We start from the raw sequence: 22,600 nt of genomic DNA on the forward strand, positions 1-22,600 counted from the left end.
GTCCCTCTTTTCATTTCTGATCTTATTAATTTGCGTGTTCTCTCTCCGCCATTTGATTAGTTTGGATAGGAGTTTGTCAACCCTGTTGATTTTCTCCAAAAACCAGCTTTTTGTTTCATTGATTCTTTGGATTGTTTTCTGTGTTTCTATTTTGTTGATTTCAGCCCTCAGTTTGATTATTTCCAGTCTTCTGCTCCTCATGGGTGAGTCTGCTTCTTTTTGTTCTAGCGCTTTCAGGTTTGCTGTTAAGTCTCCAATGTGTGCTTTCTCTGTTTTCTTTAATTGGGCACTTAGTGCTATGAACTTTCCTCTTAGCACTGCTTTCATAGTGTCCCATAGGTTTTAGTAACCTCCTGAAACTGAGAAGCTTCTGTAAAGCAAAGGACACTGTCATTAAGACAAAAAGGCTACCTTCTGATTGGGAGAAGATCTTCACCAACCCCTCATCAGACAAAGGTCTGATCTCCAAAATATACAAAGAACTCAAGAAACTAGACACTAAAACTCTAGTTAACCCAATTAAAAAAATGGGATACTGAACTGAACAGAGACTTCTCAACAGAAGAACTTTGAATGGCCAAAAGACACTTAAGGTCATGCTCAACCTCCCTAGCGATCAGGGAAACACAAATCAAAACAACTTTGAGATACCACCTTAACTTGTCAGAATAGCTAAAATCAAAAACACCAATGATAGCATATGCTGGAGAGGATGTGGAGTAAGGGGAACACTCATCCACTGTTGGTGGGAATGCAAACTTGTGCAGCCACTTTGGAAATCAGTGTGGCAGTTTCTCAGGAAACTGGGAGTCAACCTCCCTCAGGACCCAGCAATTCCACTCTTGGGAATATACCCAAGAGATGCCCAATCATACTACAAAAGCATTTGTTCAGCTATGTTCATAAAAGCACTATTTGTAATAGCCAGATCCTGGAAACAACCTAGGTGTCCCTCAATAGAAGAATGGTTAAAGAAGGTGTGGAACATATACACATTAGAGTTTTACTCAGTGGTAAAAAACAATGACATCTTAAATTTTGCATGCAAATGGATAGAGATAGAAAACACTTTACTGAGTGAGGTAACCCAGACCCAAAAAGAGGAATATGGTATGTACTCACTCATAAGTGGATTCTAGCCATAATTAAAGGTCTTTGAGTCTCTAAGCTAAATAAGAAGGTGAACCTAAAGAAAATCATATATTATCTTCCTGGATATTGGAAATAGACAAGATTGCCAGGCAAAACCTGGGTGCACAGGGGTGTGGGGGGTGGATGTAAGGGGTGATGGGTAGAGAGAAGGGAGAAGGGGAGGATTCAGGAAAGCTTGGGGGAATGGGATGGATGAGATGGAGGAAGTGTGGATTTGGGAGCAGGGAAGTAAATACCTTAATTATGGGAGCCATTTTAGGGTTGGCAAGAGACTTGACTCTAGAGGGGTTCCCAGGTCCAAGGAGAGGTCCCCAGATTGTTCCTTGGGCAGCAGAGGAGAGGGTGCCTGAACTGGCCTTGTCCCATAGCCACACTGATGAATATCTTGCATATCACCATAGAACCTTCATCTGGCAATGGATGGAGATAGAGACAGAGACCCACATTGAAGCACTGGACTTAGCTCCCAAGGTCCAAATGAGGAACAGAAGGAGGGAGAACATGGACCATGAGAGGTGCGTCCACCCACTGAGACACTGGGTCTGATCTAATGGGAGCTCACCAAGGCCAGCTGGACTGGGAACGATGGGGCATGTGATCAAAATGGACACTCTGAATGTGGCTGGCAATGAAGGCTGACTGAGAGGCCAGGGACAATGGCACTGGGTTTTTATTCTACTGTATGGATTAACTTTGTGGGAGCCTGGTTTGTTTGGATGTTTACCTTTATAGACCTGTATAGAGTAGGGAAGACCTTGGATGTCCCATGGAGCAGGGAAACCTGACTGCTCTTAGGACTTGAGAGAGAGGGGAAGGGGGGAGAGGGAAAAGGGAGGTGGGGAGAGGAAGTGGAAATTTTTAATAAATAAATAAATTAATAAAAAAAACCATGTAGCTGCCAAAAAAGACAGGGGCCAGAACTTTACCCAGTAAGCTACAGCCTTGTGGCAATACACAGCGTAATGGAAATGGATTAATTTAAGATGTAAGAACTAGCTAGAAATATGCTTAAGCTATTGACCAAACAGTATTGTAATTAATATACTTTCTATGTTATTATTTAGCATCTTTGAGGTTGTGAAATGAACAAAGGCCTCTGTTTACATAACCAGGCCAATTATTTCTTTTCCTACCCCCATCTTTTTTTCATTTTTTTGTAACATGACGGTAGGCTTGTTGGGGTATCTGTTCTGCCCAGTACCCCACAGCTTGAGGCCCCAAAGAAAATCACACGGAATCTACATTAGGTTATAAACTGATTGGCCCATTAGGTCAGGCTTCTTATTAGTCCTTGTAACTTATATTAATCCATTATCATTATCTATGTTAGCCATACGGCTCAGTACCTTTCTCAGCTCACATGTTGCCTCTTTGGTGGTCTGGGCAGGAATGGCAGAGGGAGCTTCCTGCTTCCCAGAATACTCCCATTCTCTTCCTGTCTGGCTTTCCTGCCTATTCTTCCTTCCTGGCCAATCAGCGTTTATTTAAAATATGATTGAGAGAATACAGACAATTCTCCCACACCATTTCTCTCATTTTTTTTAAACAAAGGAAAATACCCATAGTCCATTTGTTGGGAATGTGGGCATAGTATTTCAGGCTACTTCCTCCTGGTTGGGGGCACTGATAATCTTGTGGGGAACTAAAGAAAATTATCATCAAGTCCTGACTGGAGTATCCTGTGAGTCTCGATCATCTCAGGCAGCAGTCTTGAATCTGTTCTGTATGTAAAACTCAGACATCTGGGCCATCTGTTCCTATTGGAGATTTCTCAGGTGGTCTTCCTTGTTCAAACTGGATTTTTCTTAACTCAGAATGAATCCACAGCCTCTCATTTTCTGTGGAAACAAAAGCAAAATCTCTTCTCCAAAGTATCATACCTTTTGATTTCAATTTTGAAGCCAAGGTATTTTCAAAATACCTATCTTGGGTTAGTTCAGCAGCATTTATAAACAAAAGTCTTTTAGCAGCTGTTGCTCCTTCTTCAGCATTCAAACAATTCAAAGAGAGCATAATAGCATACAGTATCAAGATTCTCTGTGTATTTTCCATCTTTATACAGCTTTACTTTAACCTCTATTTTATTTATTTTTACTTTTACTTTTTGAGACAGGATCTCTGTATATCTTTGTCCTGGAATAACTCTGTAGACCAGGCTGTCCTTGAACTCACAGAGGTCGGTCTGTTTCTGCCTCCCAGGTATTGGATTTAAAGGTGTGTGCTACCACACCTTGAAGTCACAGAGGTCAATGTACCTCTGCCCCTTGAAGTCACAGAGGTCAATATACCTCTGCCTCCCAGGCATTGGGATTAAAGGTGTGTACCACCATACCCAACTACCCTCTTTCTTTTTAACTTTAAGAACTTTAACTTTTAGCTTGCATATATTTTTAACACACTGTAAAACGCTTAGAGGCTTTCTTTGTCTTTGAATCTCTCTTTACTGTATAACTCTCTTTTCTGACCACATGAGCCTTTAATTTACTAAGCAATATGAAGAGCCATGGCTTTGACAGCAAGATCCAGCCCATTCCTTAGCTTTCCAGCCTCATGGCAGAGGTACTGCTGGAGCCATTTTTTTTTGTAATTTTATTAAATTATAAAAAGTTTCCATACCAAAACCACACAAAGACACAACCAAGAAAGAGAATTACAGGCCAATCTCACTCATGAACATCGATGCGAAAATTCTCAATAAAATACTGGCAAACCGAATCCAAGAACACATTAGAAAAATCATCCATTATGATCAAGTAGGCTTCATCCCAGAGATGCAGGGATGGTTCAACATACGCAAATCTATCAATGTAATCCATCATATAAATAAACGGAAAGAAAAAAATCATATGATCATTTCATTGGATGCTGAAAAAGCGTTTGACAAAATTCAACACCCTTTTATGATAAAGGTGTTGGAGAGACTGGGGATACAAGGATCATACCTAAATATAATAAAAGCAATATACAGCAAGCCGACAGCTAACATCAAATTGAATGGAGAGAAACTCAAAGCCTTTCCACTAAAATCAGGAACACGACAAGGCTGTCCACTCTCTCCATACCTCTTCAATATAGTGCTTGAAGTTCTAGCAATAGCAATAAGACAACATAAGGGGATCAAGGGGATTCGAATTGGAAAGGATGAAGTGAAACTTTCGTTATTTGCAGACGATATGATAGTGTACATAAGCGACCCCAAAAACTCTACCAAAGAACTCCTACAGCTGATAAACACCTTTAGTAACGTGGCAGGATACAAGATCAACTCCAAAAAATCAGTGGCACTCCTATACACAAAGGATAAAGAAACGGAGAGGGAAATCAGAGAAACATCACCTTTCACGATAGCCACAAACACCATAAAATATCTTGGGGTTACTCTAACCAAGGATGTGGAGCCATTTTTATTACCAAAACTCTATGGTGTTTTAAGGTCCTTGCCATCAAGCAAGCTGCATCATTCTGCTCACAGACCACACTCAGTTGGACTGCCTGCCTGAAAGAGTCAGAGATTGCCCTGGCAGGACAGCCCAGAAAGCCAGCATTTTAAAATGGCTCAGCTTTTTTCCTGCTACGGCTGAAAACCGAAAATCATGCATTCAGCTTTTCATCAACACCGTTTAAGTGTTTCATGGCAGGACCTTTTAAAAGAGCTGCAAGATTTTGCAGCTAAAGCTGAGTCAGGAAGCCTCTCTTAGATGAGAGTGCTTGCTTGCCTCTAGCAAGCAGAGCAGACCTGAGAAATTGCTGCTACCAAGAAAATATGCTTTACTCTATCTATTCTTTCCCAAGCTTTCTCAGGCTTTCTGTGGATTCAGTTATCCACGTCTGGGCGCCACTTGTAACATGAAGGGCCGGCTTGTTGGGGTTTTTGTCCCACCTGTACCCCACAGCTGGCAAGCCCCAAAGAAAATCACACGGAATCTACATTAGGTTATAAACTGATTGGCCCATTAGGTCAGGCTTCTTATTAGTCCTTGTAACTTATATTAATCCATTATCATTATCTATGTTAGCCATACGGCTCAGTACCTTTCTCAGCATGGCAGCTCACATATTGCCTCTTTGGTGGTCTGGGCAGGAATGGCAGAGGGAGCTTCCTGCTTCCCAGAATACTCCCAGTCTCTTTGCTCCACTTCTACTTCCTGTCTGGTTTTCCCGCCTATACTTCCTGCCTGGCCAATCAGCGTTTATTTAAAATATGATTGACAGAATACAGACAATTCTCCCACACCAATTTTCCCTTGTTTCTAACATATTATTCTACAATTACCACATGAAGAAGAGACAAATGAGTTAAATATGAACTTTATCTTCCAACATTTCTCCTTTAGTACACAAACAAAAATAGACAAAACTAATCACCCTAAGTGAGTGATTCTGAATAGTAATGGATGACATAAATAAAATATGCTAAAATATATGGAAAGTATCAGGCATTTACTTGAGTATGAAGAATGCAAACATCTGAGGCATTGCTATTTCAAAGGAATAAACAAGGTGAGCATGGCAACCAAGAAGGAAATTGCTGCCATAAACATGTATACACACAGTGATGTTAATTTATGTTAAACCACAGCAAAGAAGGGGTCAGATGCTCAAATCTTATTCCAGATACCTTTGAACTTCAAATACAAGCATATCACTAAAAGTCTTATGTGAGACAAAATCTGAAAACATTTGCAAATGGTTATGTTTTCAAATGCTAAATGATTGAATTCATGGAGAATTTGAGATATTCTTCTCAGTAAAGAATTTAGGTCATACACAAACATTAGGTGAACCTTGGGTACCCCTGTGAAAGTGGGAGATGAAGGTATATGGGAGTCAGAGAGTTCAAGGACACCGCAAGAAAACCCACAGAATCAACTAACTTGGGCTAATAGGAACTCGCTGAAACTGAACCGCCAACCAGAGAACGTGTATGGGACTGACCTAGGCCCACTACATATATTTTACAGTTGTGTAGTTTGACTTCTTGTGGGATTTCTAACTGAGGGAGCAAGGGATGTCTCTGCTATCTGCTTTGGGACCCTTTCCTCCTACTTGGTTGCCTTGTCCAGCCCTAATAGGAGAAGGGGTCTCTAGTTTTGCTGCAACTTGATATGCCATGTCTGGCTAATATGCCTGGGAGGCCTGAAATTTTTTAAAGAGAAAGGAGAAGAAATGGATGAGGGAGGGGAGGGGAAGATGGAGAAAGGGTCTGGAATGAGAGGATGGAGGGAGGGGAAACAATTAGACTAAGGAAAGTCAATTGATTAATTAATAAAAAGAGGTTGATATGAAATCCCTCAGAATCGGGGCAACTTTGAGTCCACTTAGGCAAACATCTCACTCTACAGCTGAAAATCTGGGATTCCCATGGTACTTGTGTTGGTAGTGATATGGATATTCTTAATGATTTGAGAATTTTATTTTCCAGTGCTTAGGAAATCCTTACGTGTCATGCAGGAGATGACTGTTGGTTGAGGAAATTATTGGGAGTTGTAAGTATCAAACCAAAATCAACTTAATATATATTCTGTGAATTTAATCATGGCGCCCGTGGCTTTAACAAAATCTCCAAGTTGGTTGAGAGGAATGTAGGTCATATACTTCCTTGGATCACACCTGTTACATACTTAGAACTTAATACCCATAATTCCTCTAGGAAGACACATTTTCCATGTCTTTCTACTTTCAGGTTCTGGGAGACATATAGTAGTATTTGTCTTGCTTCTTACCTAAGTGTTAGAAAGATTGGTTCTGAATTCAAACAAATATTGGGGTTTTGGAGAAAATGTTCTCTGTCCCTCTCAGTTCATTATTTGTAATTGAGCATGAAGACTTCTACCCATATGGTGGTTACAAAGGTAGAGACAACGCACCAAATCTTTGCTCCGTAAATGTTAAATTGTGTGACTGTGACTATGATGACCTTTTGGTTCAAGACCACAGTTGGGCTGCTCTGCATTGCTATCACCAGTGACTCAACATTAATCTCTGGAGAAGAGATTCCTGGAACCTGTCATTTTGTGCAAATGAGTCATTTCTAGAAAGTCCTGGGTAAGGATGGAGAAACCCTCTTTTAGATGTAAGCATTATTTCCCAGAGCCCTTCCCTGACGCCTCAGGTTCACACAGAGAGGAGAGGACTGCGGGCTCCCTCTTCAGGACAGAAGAGCATGCTATGTACCTGAACTCTACTCCTGTCCTCTATTCACCAGTCTGGATGTATCCACGTCCTGTAGGAAAGAGATGGTGAACAAGCTGGAATGCCTGAAAGGATTTTTAGACACATTCAGGAGTCAACTAGTTCTCCTGCCAACACCCAGCAAAAAAAAAAAAAATCATCCCAATTCAATCTGATAGGAATCATGGCTTGTCCAAGCAGTATCTCCAAACTATTTTCTCCTGTTAAAAGCTGTGTTAGCTTGATCAAGAAATTAAAGCTTGCTGGACCTGTTTGCCCATCTATAAAATGGAAATAGTAATATCTATTTTATTAAGGTATCATGAAGATATATTAATAAAGTAGAAAGTGAGTAGAGGTGAAGATGGAGAGGCAGCTCAGTAATTAAATCCACTTGTTGCTCTTCCAGAGGACCTGAGTTTGGTTCCCAACTTTCAGTGGCTCAAAATTGTCTGTAATTCCTACCCCCGTTCTGTAATCTCCCACAAACAATGCTACCATCCAGGGACTAAGTATTCGAGTATGTGAGCCTTTTGGGGACATTTCTCACTCAAACCTTGAGAATATCTAGTATAATACTAAGCACAGGAAATGTAGAGGAGGCAGAAATACATTTACTATGAGTTCGGGAATATATAATTTTTATTATATTAACTGATAAGCAAAGAAGAATCATAAAAGAATCAGCTATTACTGACAACTTAGTATGCAGGCAGACTCCTAAGGTGAAAGGGGGAAAAATAAAATATATCTCTCAATAGTCACTCTAATTGAGAATGGTATTAAGTATCTTATTCAGTGATTGGTGGATGCCTGTGTGATGCAAATGTTTGCCATCAATTCTTCATATCCAAAAGGGTTCACAGCTTCCACAAATAGCACTAACAATTAGAGACCAACTATGGAAACTTATGACCCAGTTGGGGACATTTATCATGAAAACTCTAACTATATATGAGAATCTTTCTCCTGGGTCCTTTATTATTGACTTCTTCCAGTTCTAGGAGAGTCTGATAGTTTTGAGGAATGTTTCCCAAGTGGATCAGTGTGGAGGAAGTAAAGGATCAGTGTAGAGCATTGTGACTTGCACTGGTTGGGGAAACAGGGAACATGTCACCTTGTCTGCTGATCGCAGTGCTTGCAGAGCCTATGCTGTAGTAGAGCAACATGTCAGCCTGCAGGAGGGAGGATGCTGGGTAATAGAGCAATCTTATAGCCAGCTCTCAGTCTTAGTCAAGCAACAACTCATGGTGTCCAAAAAGCAGCTCCAAAAACCATACTCTGCTCACTAGGTTCAACCCTGAACATCTGCGGGGATTTCCAGCTGGCGGACTTGCTATTGATCAGAGAGGTTCTTCAATGTTTTTTCTTTTCCAGAACATGCAATCGGATGACCTATTATGCTGCAGAGTTGTGTGAAGCCCACAAGCTTTAGGATTCATTAATTTTCTATATTCATAGTTGTTTCTATTCAGATTTACTACTGATTTTTATTTGTTTTGTTTTTCTTCATTGGTTTTTGTGCCAAGAAGTTATTTTCAACTACTATTTTTTGTCTGTTTCCAAATATAGTTTTGTTTTCTGACAACATAGTGTTTTGTTATGTATAAAGAATAGTATCTCTGAAAAAAATAAAGTCTTTTTGGTATTTGTTGAGACATTTTAATATACCTATTTAGCTTTTATTTTTTATATATAAATAATTTATTATGTTCAAATGTGAGGGATGAATCCAAATACACAAGGGAGGTTTCTGCCTGTACTGGTCCTTCTTCAAGAGAAAGTTGTTAGGAATCTTTTGGCTACTTATTTTTTTTTCCTTTTTGAAACAGTAGTATTTGGTTTTACCCTGTTCTAACTTGTCTCGGGTTCTTGGTTCTCTGTGAAGCACAGGGAGTGGGTTCCATCCTGTGGACTGGACCTTAAGTCAAGTAAGATTGGTTGGTTACTCCCACAAGCTTGTGTCATTATTGTCCTACCATAGATTGAAGGTAAAACATCATTTTAGATAAGAGGGTTCGTAGCTGGATTGATTGCTTAGTTTACATCACTCCTTTGGTAGTGTGCGCTTTTTTTTCTAGATAGCTTGGGTGAGCATAAGCCTTTTAAATGAATATACATATGTTTGTCTCCCAATTATGCATTTAATTAATTTCAGAAACTATCCACAAGGTGCAACAATTTAATAAAAATCATTTGTCAATCAAAAAAAAAAAATAGAACTTGAACTATAAAGTGTTCTCAGCTTGAGCAGGTAAGTCTCATATGCACCGTTCAGTTAATCTACTTCCACAACTTTCAACATTTGTTGCTTCACCTCTCTTGGCACAGGAGGTTGCCACATTCCAAAGCATGTTAATTGGTTTATTATGCACACAGCTTTTGGCCATCTCATTTAAACACTTTTATACATTTTATTTTGTTAATGTTCAGATCTTCATGTGGTAAATTAGATGTAATTTTGGCCACAGACTTTGTTCATTTTCTCCCCCTACTCTCAAGTAGGTCAGATTTTAAAAAGGAAATAAAAATGTACCATCTCTTTTGAACATAAGCCATTAGGAAAGGGTCACTCAGCTGGTTTCTGGGGGCTGTAGCTAAAGGCTGTCATGACAGTCAGTGCAGCAGCCCCAGGTGGATTTTGAGCTTGCTTCTATAAATGTCCTATTGTACTTCTGATGTCTTCTGGGGAGTGGAAATTGCTAGTCAGTTTATGGTACAGATGAAGAAGACATATTAATAGCATCTCAGAGAATAGCTCAGACATTTATAAGGGTAGCAACTGTCTGAGTGATCCAGATACAAAATTTTAGGAAAAATTAGATTGAAGGACAGAAAAGTGTGTATTCTTTCCAAGAGTTAAAGCAACAAAGCTCTGGATTTTGTAAATCCTACTTCCCAGAGGAAGAAAACAAACACTCAGAAAATGTGACTACCTCTATGGGACACAGAAATAAAAAGGGATGGGGAGGAAAAAGGGATAAGGCCAAGTGAGAAGGGATGAGAAAGTTTGCAGTATTAGTTGAAAAAATCACAATGTATTGTACACAAGTATCACGCCGCCAATTTTTTTTATTAAGTTAACAAAACATGGGGAAAGGCAAATCTGACAGGTGACATTAGGCATGAAGACACAAAACAGAGAGTAGAGATTTACTGAAGGTATAATTTATTTGAAATAAATTGGTCAGTTAAGTGTTCTGCATAAATGTGACATGTGACATTGAATTCAGAGAGAAATTCCATATAGTGGTATGCAAATGCAGAGAAGCTCTCTCTGTATTGACTGTGATTTGCTCCAAATATGCTGACAGCAGATAGAAGCCTCACTTATGCCAATCAACATCAGGGAAGGGGGGCAGCTGTCGAATGGCACTATGCTATGTGGCCCTAATGTGCACTAGACTGCCCTCCTGGCTCTTTCTCCTGCCTCACACTGCTGTCTTTCTTTCCATCTCTTTTCTTCTGCATTTGTAAATAGATTCACTTCTGTAAACTAAAGGTAACATTTCAAGTCCTAAGAATGTTCATCCAGCCTACCTCTTATTAACACTTTCTAGAGTTGTTTTTAACTTGTTTGTGTGGAAGTTGAAACCTTTCATCCTATCTTTAGTTTTGAGCCCGTCTTTCTTGTTTTGTGAGTATTAAACAATGACACAATCCTATAAGATTTGGTAAAGGATGAAGGTTTCCTGTGCCCTTGCCTTCATTGCTCACGATCTCTTTCCTTCTGCCTCTCATTTGGACCTAGGGAGCTAGGTCCAGTGTTCCAACGTGGTTCTCCGCCTCCATCTCCATCCATCGCCAGATGAGGGTTCTATGGTGACTTGCAAAATATTCATCAGTATGGTTGTGGGCCAAGGCCGGTTCAGGCACCCTCTCCTCTGTCCAGAGAACAATCTGGGGATCTTGCTTCCTCTGCATGTACTGGATTTTGGCGCTCCAGTCTGTTTGGACTCTCACCTTCCCTGGACCTGGAGGGAGGGGGGAGGAACTCGGGCTTCCCACAGGGCAGGAAACCCTGACTGCTCTGGGGGATGGAGAGGGAGGGGGAGAGGGAGTGGGGGGAGTGGGAGGGTGGTGGGAGGAGGGGCTGAAATGGAAACTTTTATAATTTAATAATAATAAAAAAAAAGATTTGGTAAAGGAACTGGGTTGATATCTAACACTAGGGGTACTAAAGATCTTATCCCAATTAGAAGACAAAAGACTGTCTCTTACTTGTTTCTGTAGCTCTTAGAGCATCTCTCATTGTACCTGGTACCTATCTGATGCTAAATAAGACCTCAGAACTGAATTTAACAATGATCCTGAGATTTTTCACAATAAATAGGTCAGAAGAATTTATCATTTGATCAGAATTTAAGGCATAAATGAGAACTAAAAGAAAACAGATCTTTTTAAGGAATTCTCAGTTACATGTTTGCTAGTTTTCCACTAGAGTTACAAAATACTAGAGGTAAAATCTTCTAAAGATGAAAGGTTCATTTGTCTCTCGTTCCATGGTTGGTTGGTTCTATTGTTTTTTATCTGTGGTTAAATTTTATTAGAATGAAACACAGAAAGAGGAACCTGATCATTTTTCAAAGAAACACCAAGAGAAGTGGAGGGTTCAGTGTGTCAATGTGCCCATCGTGGGAATTCACTTAATGTCATTATTTCTTCCCATTTGGGCCCTCCCTGGCAAGAGTTCTAAACTTTGCAAACAAAATTTTCACCACAGGGACCTTGGCAGGCACTCATGATCCACATTGTCACAGGTCTGCATCACGCACCAGAGGATACACATTCCAACAGTGCTTCTCCTCGACAGCCATGTCTGCACACTAAGGGACAATGTGAAGTGAAAACCAGTTCATAATTACAAAGGGATGTGTAAACCATCCTCCATTACAGGTCTGGCTAAAAATGCACACAATCTTAGAGAATGACCCAGAATAATTAACCTTTGAAGATGTCATCTCTATGTCAAGAGATAGGTTAGGCTTGATAAATCATTAGTTCATTCACGTTGGGGACGAGCTCCTTTTCCTTCACCTTTATCAAGAAAGGAATATCATTTTTATTTTGTTGATTCCCTCAGTGTTTCTTTGAGCCACATTAGAAACAGAATTTATCAGTGCAGTGGTAATATTGTATGAAATCCTCCTCAACTCACTTTGGCTAGCTTTGTAAGTAACTCAGACTCAATCATTAGGCCTCAGCTTCCCAACAACTAGGATTTGAGCCTTGTTCCATAAGTTTATCTGGTATCGGCAAGAACCCGGGTTCTCATATCCTCAAAGCAAACTAAACAACAACAACAACAACAACAACACACACACACACACATATTACACATATATTTTTAGTTTTCTTTGAAAGACAGATAACTTCAGTCATGCAAAATAAATCAAGTACTAGAAATTTGTTATACATTATTGTGTTTATGGACAGTAACTCAAAACTCCATGAAGAGGAAAAATTTTATGTGTTCTTTCTGCAATAAAGAAATAAAAAAGAATACCAGCATTCATGTCATGTTAATGTCCAACTCAAGTTTGTGATCTATAATTTAGGAATTCCTCAATGACTAAACCTTATAGTAAAACTTTTCTAAGCTCTCAATGCATCATTTATATGCTCTACTCTTTCAATGATTCAGCATATGATTTCGTGATGCTGCTTCAAAATTCAACTAATCATTAATATCTACTATGGGCAGTTAATATGCTACAGACTGAGAGTAAGAAGAAAAGCTAATAAGAGGCAGGCATTTGTTAGAATAGGTGAATACAATTATCTATGTGCTGTGGGAAGAATGAAGCTTTACTATAAATTGTGAAACTTGACATCTACCCTTGACCAGAAGATATTATCTTTATAGCTAGACAAATATATATATATATATATGAGAAGCAATCAGTCTTAACATTATTATTTACATGATGATTAGTTTAAAATAATAAAATCTACAAAATGGATGTCAGAATCATGAAGGATCTCATATAATTACATATATTTGTACATATATGTATGTATATATATACAGTTAAAATGCACATACACATTCAGCAGACATAGAGAAAAGACCCTCTGCTTTGCAGAAGGGCCACTGGGGAACCAAAGAAAATTCAGTCTGTTTTAGAGGGCTGGAATTTTTTTTTAAGCCTCTGAAGAATTTTCCTTCCCTATGTTAGGTGGATCATTTGAAAACATATAGGATGGCTGATTGGTCTACAACTGTTATGTGACATGTCCTGATCTGGCCTTGAAATGTTGAACCAGTCTATCATCAGGCATTAGAGGGCCTGCTGGTAGGAAACAAAAGTCACTAGGATTTTGTCTCAAGTCAGAAAGGTGAGGAAGAAGCTGGTCATTTTAGAGATTTCATATCTTCACTACCTAACTTTGGCCCCTCTCCCTTTTTGTCTGACTTTCAGGGACTCTGTCTAACTCCTTATTTCTCACCCCTCCCAGTGGTCATATTAATTGCTCTTAGGGCATTTGGGAGTAATGAAAACTCCTAGCTACTTCAAACTGACAAATGGCTGACAATGAAGAAGCAATAGCCAGAGTACCTCAGAGGAGGGCCTATCTAAGAGGACATGGTAAAACTTCACAGACGGGAATGATCCAGAGCATAAGACAGCCATTTGATGATGGTGTGTATCTTTGGAGCTTGTCATATGAGTGAGGTAACATCTGTAACACATAAAACGTGAGAGTATTAGCAACACTATAATTCCTACTGAGAGCACAGTTAGGAAAATAGCCAGGACAGTTTTTCCCTTATTAGAGGAAGAGAACAGGCAAGAAAACCATTCGTAAGATCCTTGGCAGGCTTTCAGACAGGCATCAATGAGATAGGTGATCTTTCTGCCGCCATTGTCTCCTGTAAGATGTATATTGTAGAGGGTGCATTTGTCTGGTTCAGGAGTTCAAGGAGACTTTCATCAATCAATTTAAGTTCAGAAGTTGGCAGCTGAATTTATTCAACTGAAACCTGATGGGAGACAATAAGAGACAAAATTAAAGAAGAAAAATACTTAGACATTGTGGTTAATATAGATTATGTTTAAAGAAGTGAGCTATAATTTTGTAACTGGCTTGATTATGTACCAGAAATATTTTGTCAGAATCCTATAGAAGGCATACTGGCATTGTCTTACCAGTAAGAGATAGTTTTGTTCATGATCAGCTGTAAAGTCTAGTGGAGGTGGAACATGTGGATCAAATGTGAATGAAATTCAAGTTCCGTTTGTTGAAGTAACTACTAGATTAGCATCTGTAAACTTCACAACAGGCTATCTGACAGCCTCCTTTAATCATGGAATATGATTGATAAGGGCACAGAATATCATATTATACCTGTGAGAAGTAATTTTCTAGAAACAGTGCTATCAGAAAAAGAATCATTAGTGAGAAATAGTTGTCCAAATAGCATCTTATATGTTTAACTGTAATGTCTGAAAATGTTAAAGAACCATACATATTGATCATATTAATCCTGGGATAACAGGTCTGAGTGGACACTCCTTGTTGAAAAGAAGAAAATGAAATTACAAGCCCAGTTCTAGGATGTGGAAAAGTTCCTGCAGAATAGTGGACAGACACACCTTCCTATTCTTTGAGGGTTTGTCTTGATTTCTTACCTTGATGACTTGATAGTCCTCAAAAGAAATCCTGAAATGAGGTCCCCAAGTGATAGCATCTTCAGAGGAAATACTGGGTGAGTCCTTAAATGATATGGCGGTCTTGAAATCATATAGTCTAGAGGTCTTGATCTTGTACATTTTCTTTGGTATTTAAAGACTTAAAAGGCAAAAAAAAATCGAACACAACGAGTAGTAGCAGAGAAGTTTCAAGCATTGTTGACAGAATTAGCAGTTGAAGGAAGGTATTTGTTGGGGGTGAGGAAACACACATGTGTAGCAGAAACAAAGAAACACCATGTTCAGAGCAGGCGGGGGACTCTGAAATCTGAAACAAAATCACTCAATTATATTTTATGAAAACAAAGTCTACACGTAAAACACATGAAAAAATAGAATTGAAATGTTTAGAACATGTAGTCATGGAAACAGTGGAATGAATAATAGAAGGATCTAGAAAATGATACACCAAACTGTAAGGAAGAGAATTTTACACTTTCTTGAAAGACCTTAAAGATTTTTTTATGTAACTAGGGATTACATAGTACATTCCTAAGTTGGAAGACTTAAAAGCATAAAACAGATGGTGGACTTGATATTCAGTTTATTGTTTTTAGTTTTATATATGTAAAATTATTATACTTTAATTATGATTTGTAAATTGTTTAAATACTATTCAAACAAATATGTTGGCAGAGGCTGCTTGTTCATTTTCCGGCTACCCAGACTCCCGAAATGATCACACAGAAACTATATTATTTAAAACACTGCTTGTCCAGTCACTTAAACATATTGCTAGCTAGCTTAATATCTTTGGTTAACCCATTTTTATTAATCTGTATATCACCATGTGGGTGTGGCTTACTGGCAAGGTTCCAGAGCATCTGTCTCTGGCAGGGCTACATGGCTTCTCCTGATCCCACCTTCTTACTCCCACCATTTAGTTTAGCTTTCCTGCCTAGCTCTACTCTGCCCTATTACAAGTCAAAGCAATTTCTTTATTCATTAACCAATAAAAGCAACACATATGCAGAAGGACTTCCTGCATCACAAATAGACATAAGCATTTTTCTGAACATATAATTATGCATACATTAACATTGAATAGCTATCGTGTGTTTTTATTTAAGTTATTCACTGATATTTGGTTGAAAATTATTGGTGTTAACTTAGTTAAAGTAACAAACAGAGGCTCAACGTAGTTCAGAGCCTCCCCCAAATCTTGCTACCAATGTGGTCTTATCTCATAAGTATCTATTCTAGCACATTGTTCACTAACTTGGCAGAACCATCACAACTATCAGGTTAGTATGATATACACACTCAATATAAAATACTTGAAAATACAACTGTGAGCATTACTTTATCCAGCATGCATAAGACATTGCTGACAACTGCAGTCTACATAAAGAGTAGTTTAATTCCACGTGGTGGCTCTGTGAAAATATATTTGATGGATTTTTTTTTTGAAAATGGGCTTTTAGTATTTGTGCCTTGCTGTGTTCAAGAGCTGCCTGCTGGGCATTCGTCATGTCTGGGCAAGGATCTCATTAAAGTCACCGTGGACACTCATTAGATGAGTTCTGAGATCCATCCCTGAAATACCAGAGTGAATTAGCTGCAGCTGGTGCCTCTGGACACATACACACTGATCAGAAGTGACTTCCCAGCACTTCTCATCTGCCCCTGTGAGACACACATTAGAACAAGTCTTCCCCTCCAAACAGATAGAGCAGGTATAGTTTTACTTAATCTTTATTTTTCCTTGCATCACTGTGCCCAGTAAATATTTAGAGTATACTTATTTATACCGTGCCGTGTGTCAAGTCTTGCTAATAGGCTTGATGAAAAAAAGCAAAGTGGTTTCAGATCCTGTAGAGCTTATATGACCAGAACACTAGTTTTTAAACAAATGTCAATACTATACTTTGATAGGGAAGTTCAGCCAATCACATTTGACTAGGGTGTGGCCGCCTGGGGCCAAGGAAGAAAGACCTGGGAATCCAGGTGTGCTCACGCTGTCTGTGTTCACTGGATCCCAGTTGTGTAAGTTTTCCTGTTTTCAATTATTAAAATAGATCTGTTGTATTGAGCTGGTCTGGTTAATTCTAGCTTGCCAGTCGACTACGCCCATCAATACTTTTGTTTCTACATGCTGGGGAATAGGTGGAAAGAAGCAATAGAAGAGAGGAGTTAGTAAATAAAACCTCTAAGGGAGTCACTCTGAGAAGAAGACAGGAAGAATCAAAATTAATGTAGGAGTTTAATGTTAACTGTTAAATTTAAAGATTTCTTTCTTATATTTTTCATTACATTGTGTGTGTGTGTGTGTGTGTGTGTGTGTGTGTGTGTTTGTATTGATATGTGCATTCAGGTGCTCCAGGAAGCCAGAAGAAGTCGTCCAAGACCCTAGAGCTGAAGTTAGAAGCAATTGTGAACTACTTAATGAGGGTGCGTAGAATTCTGGTCCCCTGAAAGAGCAGCAAGTACTCATAACTCTCCAGTACTACATTATTTTACTCCTGACGTCATTTACTCAACTTACATTAGCATAAAATAAAGTTTTCAGGTGACATGTGCTGATTGTCCTGTGTTAAGAGGTAGTCATCATAAAGCAAATAGTTTTACTATGAATTCCTGTTCTTCAACAAAGAATTCATTTTTTTTTCCATATCAAACTCTAGTTGCCTATTTAAAATGTACAACTAGATACGTTTTGACAGGCATATATACCCGTGAAACCGTGATTACTTTCAAAACCTAACACAGATGTTACACTAAACATTACTTGTGCCTCTGAGCCATGAATCCTCCCCTCCTCATACCAAGATGATAGCATGGTTTCTGTCATTCAGATTAGTTTTAGATTTCTCAAATGTCTTGGTGGAACCGTACCAATAAGCTGCCTTGTATATTGCATGTTGACTCCACATAGTGACAACAGAAGTGTTCACCCACGCTTTTGCGTATCAGAAATGCATTCATTGGCATTGCTCAGCAATGGCCCGTTATATGGATATTCCACATTTTATTTACTGTTTTCTATTTATACTTGTACTGTTTTCTGTACATCATTACATAGTGTATCTTTTCATTTCTTTTTGATAAATAAGTAATAGTGGAATTCTTTGATCGGGAAATATTTATTTATGTTAATTTATTCTGTCACTGTTCAAATATCTGAAAATAATAACTTGAAGGAACAAAAGACTTATTTTGGCCCATAATTTCAAAGGTGTCAATAAATGTCTGACTGACTCTATTGGTTCTTAGCCATGGTAAGGCAGGCCACCATAGTAAAAAGGCGTGTGGAGAATAATTGCTAACTTTATGCTAACCAAGAAGGATGGGGCAAGAGGGAAATGGAGAGGGAGAAATTGAGGTTGGAAGGATACAGACACCAGAAAGAGAGAGAGAGAGAGAGAGAGAGAGAGAGAGAGAGAGAGAGAGAGACTAGGGAATAGTAGAGTGCTGACCTGATATGTCATTCAGGGGCCTAAGACCTGTTCCTAAAAACCTACTTCTTCCAGGTAAGCTCCACCTCCTAAAATTTCCAAAACATCCCATTAACACCACCAAGTTATTCATGGAGTCATCAGTGGATTAAAGCACTGACTAGGCCATAGTCCTCATTAATCAAAATCTTTGATTTGTGAGCCTTTTCAGAGACTTCATAGCCAAATCATATCAGCCTTGTAAAAGAAACTACTGAGCAATCTTTCAACTCAAAGAAGCTGTTCTCCTTTTATACCCCCAACAGCAAGTTTATGGGAGCTCAAACTCTTCTGCATCTTCAGAAGTTCTTGCCCCGTCTATCACTGTCCAATATCATTACAGTGGGATTGAGACAGTTAAATGGTTAATCTAAGAGAGAGAGAGAGTGTGTGTGTGTGTGTGTGTGTGTGAGAGAGAGAGAGAGAGAGAGAGAGAGAGAGAGAGAGAGAGAGAGTACATTTTAACAAGTGGGCACTAAAATTTATACATGAAAATTTTCCCTCAACCAAAACCTTTTTGCATGAGTGATTGCTGTTATTATTTTTTCCCAACTACCACCCTAGAAATCATTGATCTGCCTCCATCACTATGGTTTGGCCTTTTGTATAATTTGCCATTTGATTGACTCCAAGATAAATTTGTAATGAGCTTCAGGACAGCCAGGACAGTTGTACAAAATAACCCTGCCTCAAAAATAAAACAAATAAAAAAGAAAGAAAGAATGAAAAGAAGAAAGGAAGGAAGGAAGGAAGGGAGGGAGGAAGGAAGGAAGGAAGGAAGGAAGGAAGGAAGGAAGGAAGGAAGACAAACAAACCAAATGGCCATGGAATCACTGACTCAGCAAGCTATTTCCATAATCTAGGCCATATTTTCGCATCATACAGTAGGGTAGCAACAACAGAAATAATTCCTTTTGAAGCTAGAGTAAGTGGTAGACTGTATTATGAATTTTGCTGAGTTACACTTAGCTACTGTATGTTGTTACATTGCATGCTGATATTTTGCACTTATTTATTTACATGCCCACCTTGCCTAATCTATTATGTCTTCCTTAAGATAGAAAACATGTAGTCTGACCTTTGTAGCCCACAGTACTTGATAGCCTGCAGTTATTCTAGTATATGTCGGGGAACTGTCTCATTAGATTTTTACCCATCTTTTCTTTTCTGGAGCTTGAGGGCTACAGAGAACAAGCCTTGTTTTGTTTTGTTTTGTTTTGTTTTGTTTTCCTGGAAGAGCTTACCACATAATTGCAGTCACCTCCTCACTTACATCCTACATACACTCTCATAAAATACTACAGGTGAGTCAAGGTCAGTGCCTACTACATATTAGGACTTCGATGAAATTGGATTGAGCTTAGAGGGCCATTTGCCAACCATCCCAAATAAATCACAATACCTTCTCTATCTACTGCACAATAAAGAGACTGCTTTCAGAAAGCAGATTTAAGTAGGAATTAAAATAATCAAAGGGAAGACAACTGCTTCATCTTGGAAACTAGATTTCCCTCCATCAGAGAGTTCTTTCTCCTGAGGTTCACCAGGCAGCTCTGCTTCACCAGGCAAGCAATCTGCTTTGCTTCAGAGAAGCCGCAAGAGTATGAGGCTCTGCACACTAATTTTGGTATGTTGGCAACAACCAAAGGAAACTTCCTTTCAGAGCTACTTGTACCTAGACCTTGACAGAATCCCTGTCTACTTCCTCCCCATTGCCTAACTGTCTTAAAAAAAAAAAGAAAAAAGAAGTTAAGATCCTAGGATTACAATTATAAAGATTTTATTATAAAGTCTTGCTACATATAAACTGTGTAATTTATACACTTTCATACAGATTTGCTTACTGAACACGCACCAGATTTGCCAGGTAGTCTTTATAATTTTAATTCTTCATTAAATTTATTGAAGATATAAATACTCAAAGTTACTTTGAGTTGCTCAGTTGTTACCCTCAAGAGCACACTGATCAAGAGAAAAGTTGAGCACTGTGTGCAGGTCACAGAAGAATGAGAAAGGCTTCAGTTCTGAAAAAGCAAGTCAAGGGCTCTAAGTCAGAATAAATAGTATTTAAAGCAAAAATGGTGATATTACGTATTAGAAGCCAATATTGTCTCTGAATGGATGACCCAATATGTACCTACTAGAGCCTTTTGTTTTGTTTTATGTTTTTTTTTGAGACAGCATTTCTCTGTAGCTTTGGAGCCTCTCCTAGACTATCTCTTGTAGACCAGGCAAAAGAACTCACAGTCAAAAGAGATAAGCATACAGTTAACAATATGGTAGGAAAAGATTTGTATTTCATGGACACCTTGTGTTTATAAAAATGAAAAATAAGAATAAAGACAGCAATGATAATGCACTGTGGTGTTGAAGTGTAGACTGTTAGCCAGGCTCAGTGGTTTACATGTATCCTTTCATGATATTGTAAGCACATTTCTGATTGCTATAAATTATGGCATTTTAAGTTCAGAGTTGCATCCACTGTTTAAGATAAAAAAACACATGAACAAATAAACAAAAAATTGGTAATGCACATTGACAAAGCCAGGACTTAGTACTTGACAAAGGACTGGATAGATGGCACAAAGATTCCGAGTGTTTGTGACTCAGGCACAGCCTGGCACCTACACTGGTCAGCTTACAACTATCTGTTACTCCAGCTGTGTAGCTCTGATACCCCTTTCTGGTCTCCAGGGCCATCTACAGGTATGTGGGACATATAATACCCTGCAGGTGCGTGCGCGCACACACATACACACACACACACACACACACACACACACACACACACACACACACCTCATCCCAAAAATAAATAAAAAGGTTTTGATTTCACTAACTTCATAAATATGGGTTGTTGCACTTACTAATTCAGTTTGGCCAAGCCTAAGAGAAAAGACAATCTCTCTAAAGCTTGACTCTATGGCTTTGACCATTGATTGAAGGCAAGTCATCTCAGGCCACAGTTGTGGGGAAAAATCACCAAATTCTCCTCTAGAAGACAGTAATTCACTTTCAAGTGGGAGGGGTGAGGTGTCTCTTTCCCCAAACCAGTGCCAGAGAGTGGCTGAATCTGCAGTAGTAAGCCATTTTATAGAAGAAATAGACAGAGTACATCAAAATCTCAGTGCAGACCTAGGAAAGCCCCAGGGTAAACGCTCTCCATGTGTCCACGTAACAGTTCATGCCGCTAAAGGCTGCTGTACTGTGTAGCAGCTTCACCTCCACATAACAATAGCTCTATCACTAATGACGGGTGATATAACTCCTTGAGACATCTCACCACTGACACTATGACCCAAAATAATATGATACTGCTCTACTCATGTTCCAGTGGCTAAAATCTGGCGTGGAGAAGTGAGAAGAGAATTACAATTTCCACAGCAACAGAAAAAGAAACCATCAAAGAGTTATGAAAGAGGTGCTCTGTCTACTTAGTATCAATATTTTCATATTTAGTGAGTCAAGATACACACACACACACACACACACACACACACACACACACACACACACACACACCAGTGTAGCCTACTGAGTTTCCTTTAGAGACATTTATTTGTACTTATAGATTGGCAACAATGGACAACAGGCGTCTAAAATCCATTGCCAACCAATTCCCCAAGACTTGGGGAAACTGACTGGAGTGGAAAGCTTTATCCATACATGATTTTCTAGCACCATAGCTGAAGAACTACAGAAAGAAACCCATGCTGAATTTTATTCCATGGGTTAACAAGATCAGCCATGCAAAACGTGAAGAACACAGTGTTTTAGGGAATATGAGAGGGATTGGAAGAGAGCCTGGGTTACTATGGCAACTCCTATCCCATCTCAGAATCTGCCATTTCAGCACAGTCTGCTGTTATGTCTGAGCACTGTAAGTAAGAGAGGGAACAGAATAGGGCAAGGCCAAGGCCACCTGGAGAACTAAACTAAAACCCATCCCTATTCCCCTAATGAATGCTAGAAACTTTTACTGAGCCAGAACTTGGAATATTTCAAATACATGCAAGCTCATCATTAAATGCATAGTTGCTGCTTTGTAAAAACATCATTTCTGGAACATTAGCATATGTTTCCACTATTAAACAGCTTAGATTTTTATGTTCTTTCATGAACAACATCTTGCTAAATTCTCTATAACTC

Source organism: Myodes glareolus, chromosome 19, assembly GCF_982192425.1.
Source record: "Myodes glareolus chromosome 19, mMyoGla1.1, whole genome shotgun sequence".
Classification (NCBI taxonomy): Eukaryota; Metazoa; Chordata; class Mammalia; order Rodentia; family Cricetidae; genus Myodes; species Myodes glareolus.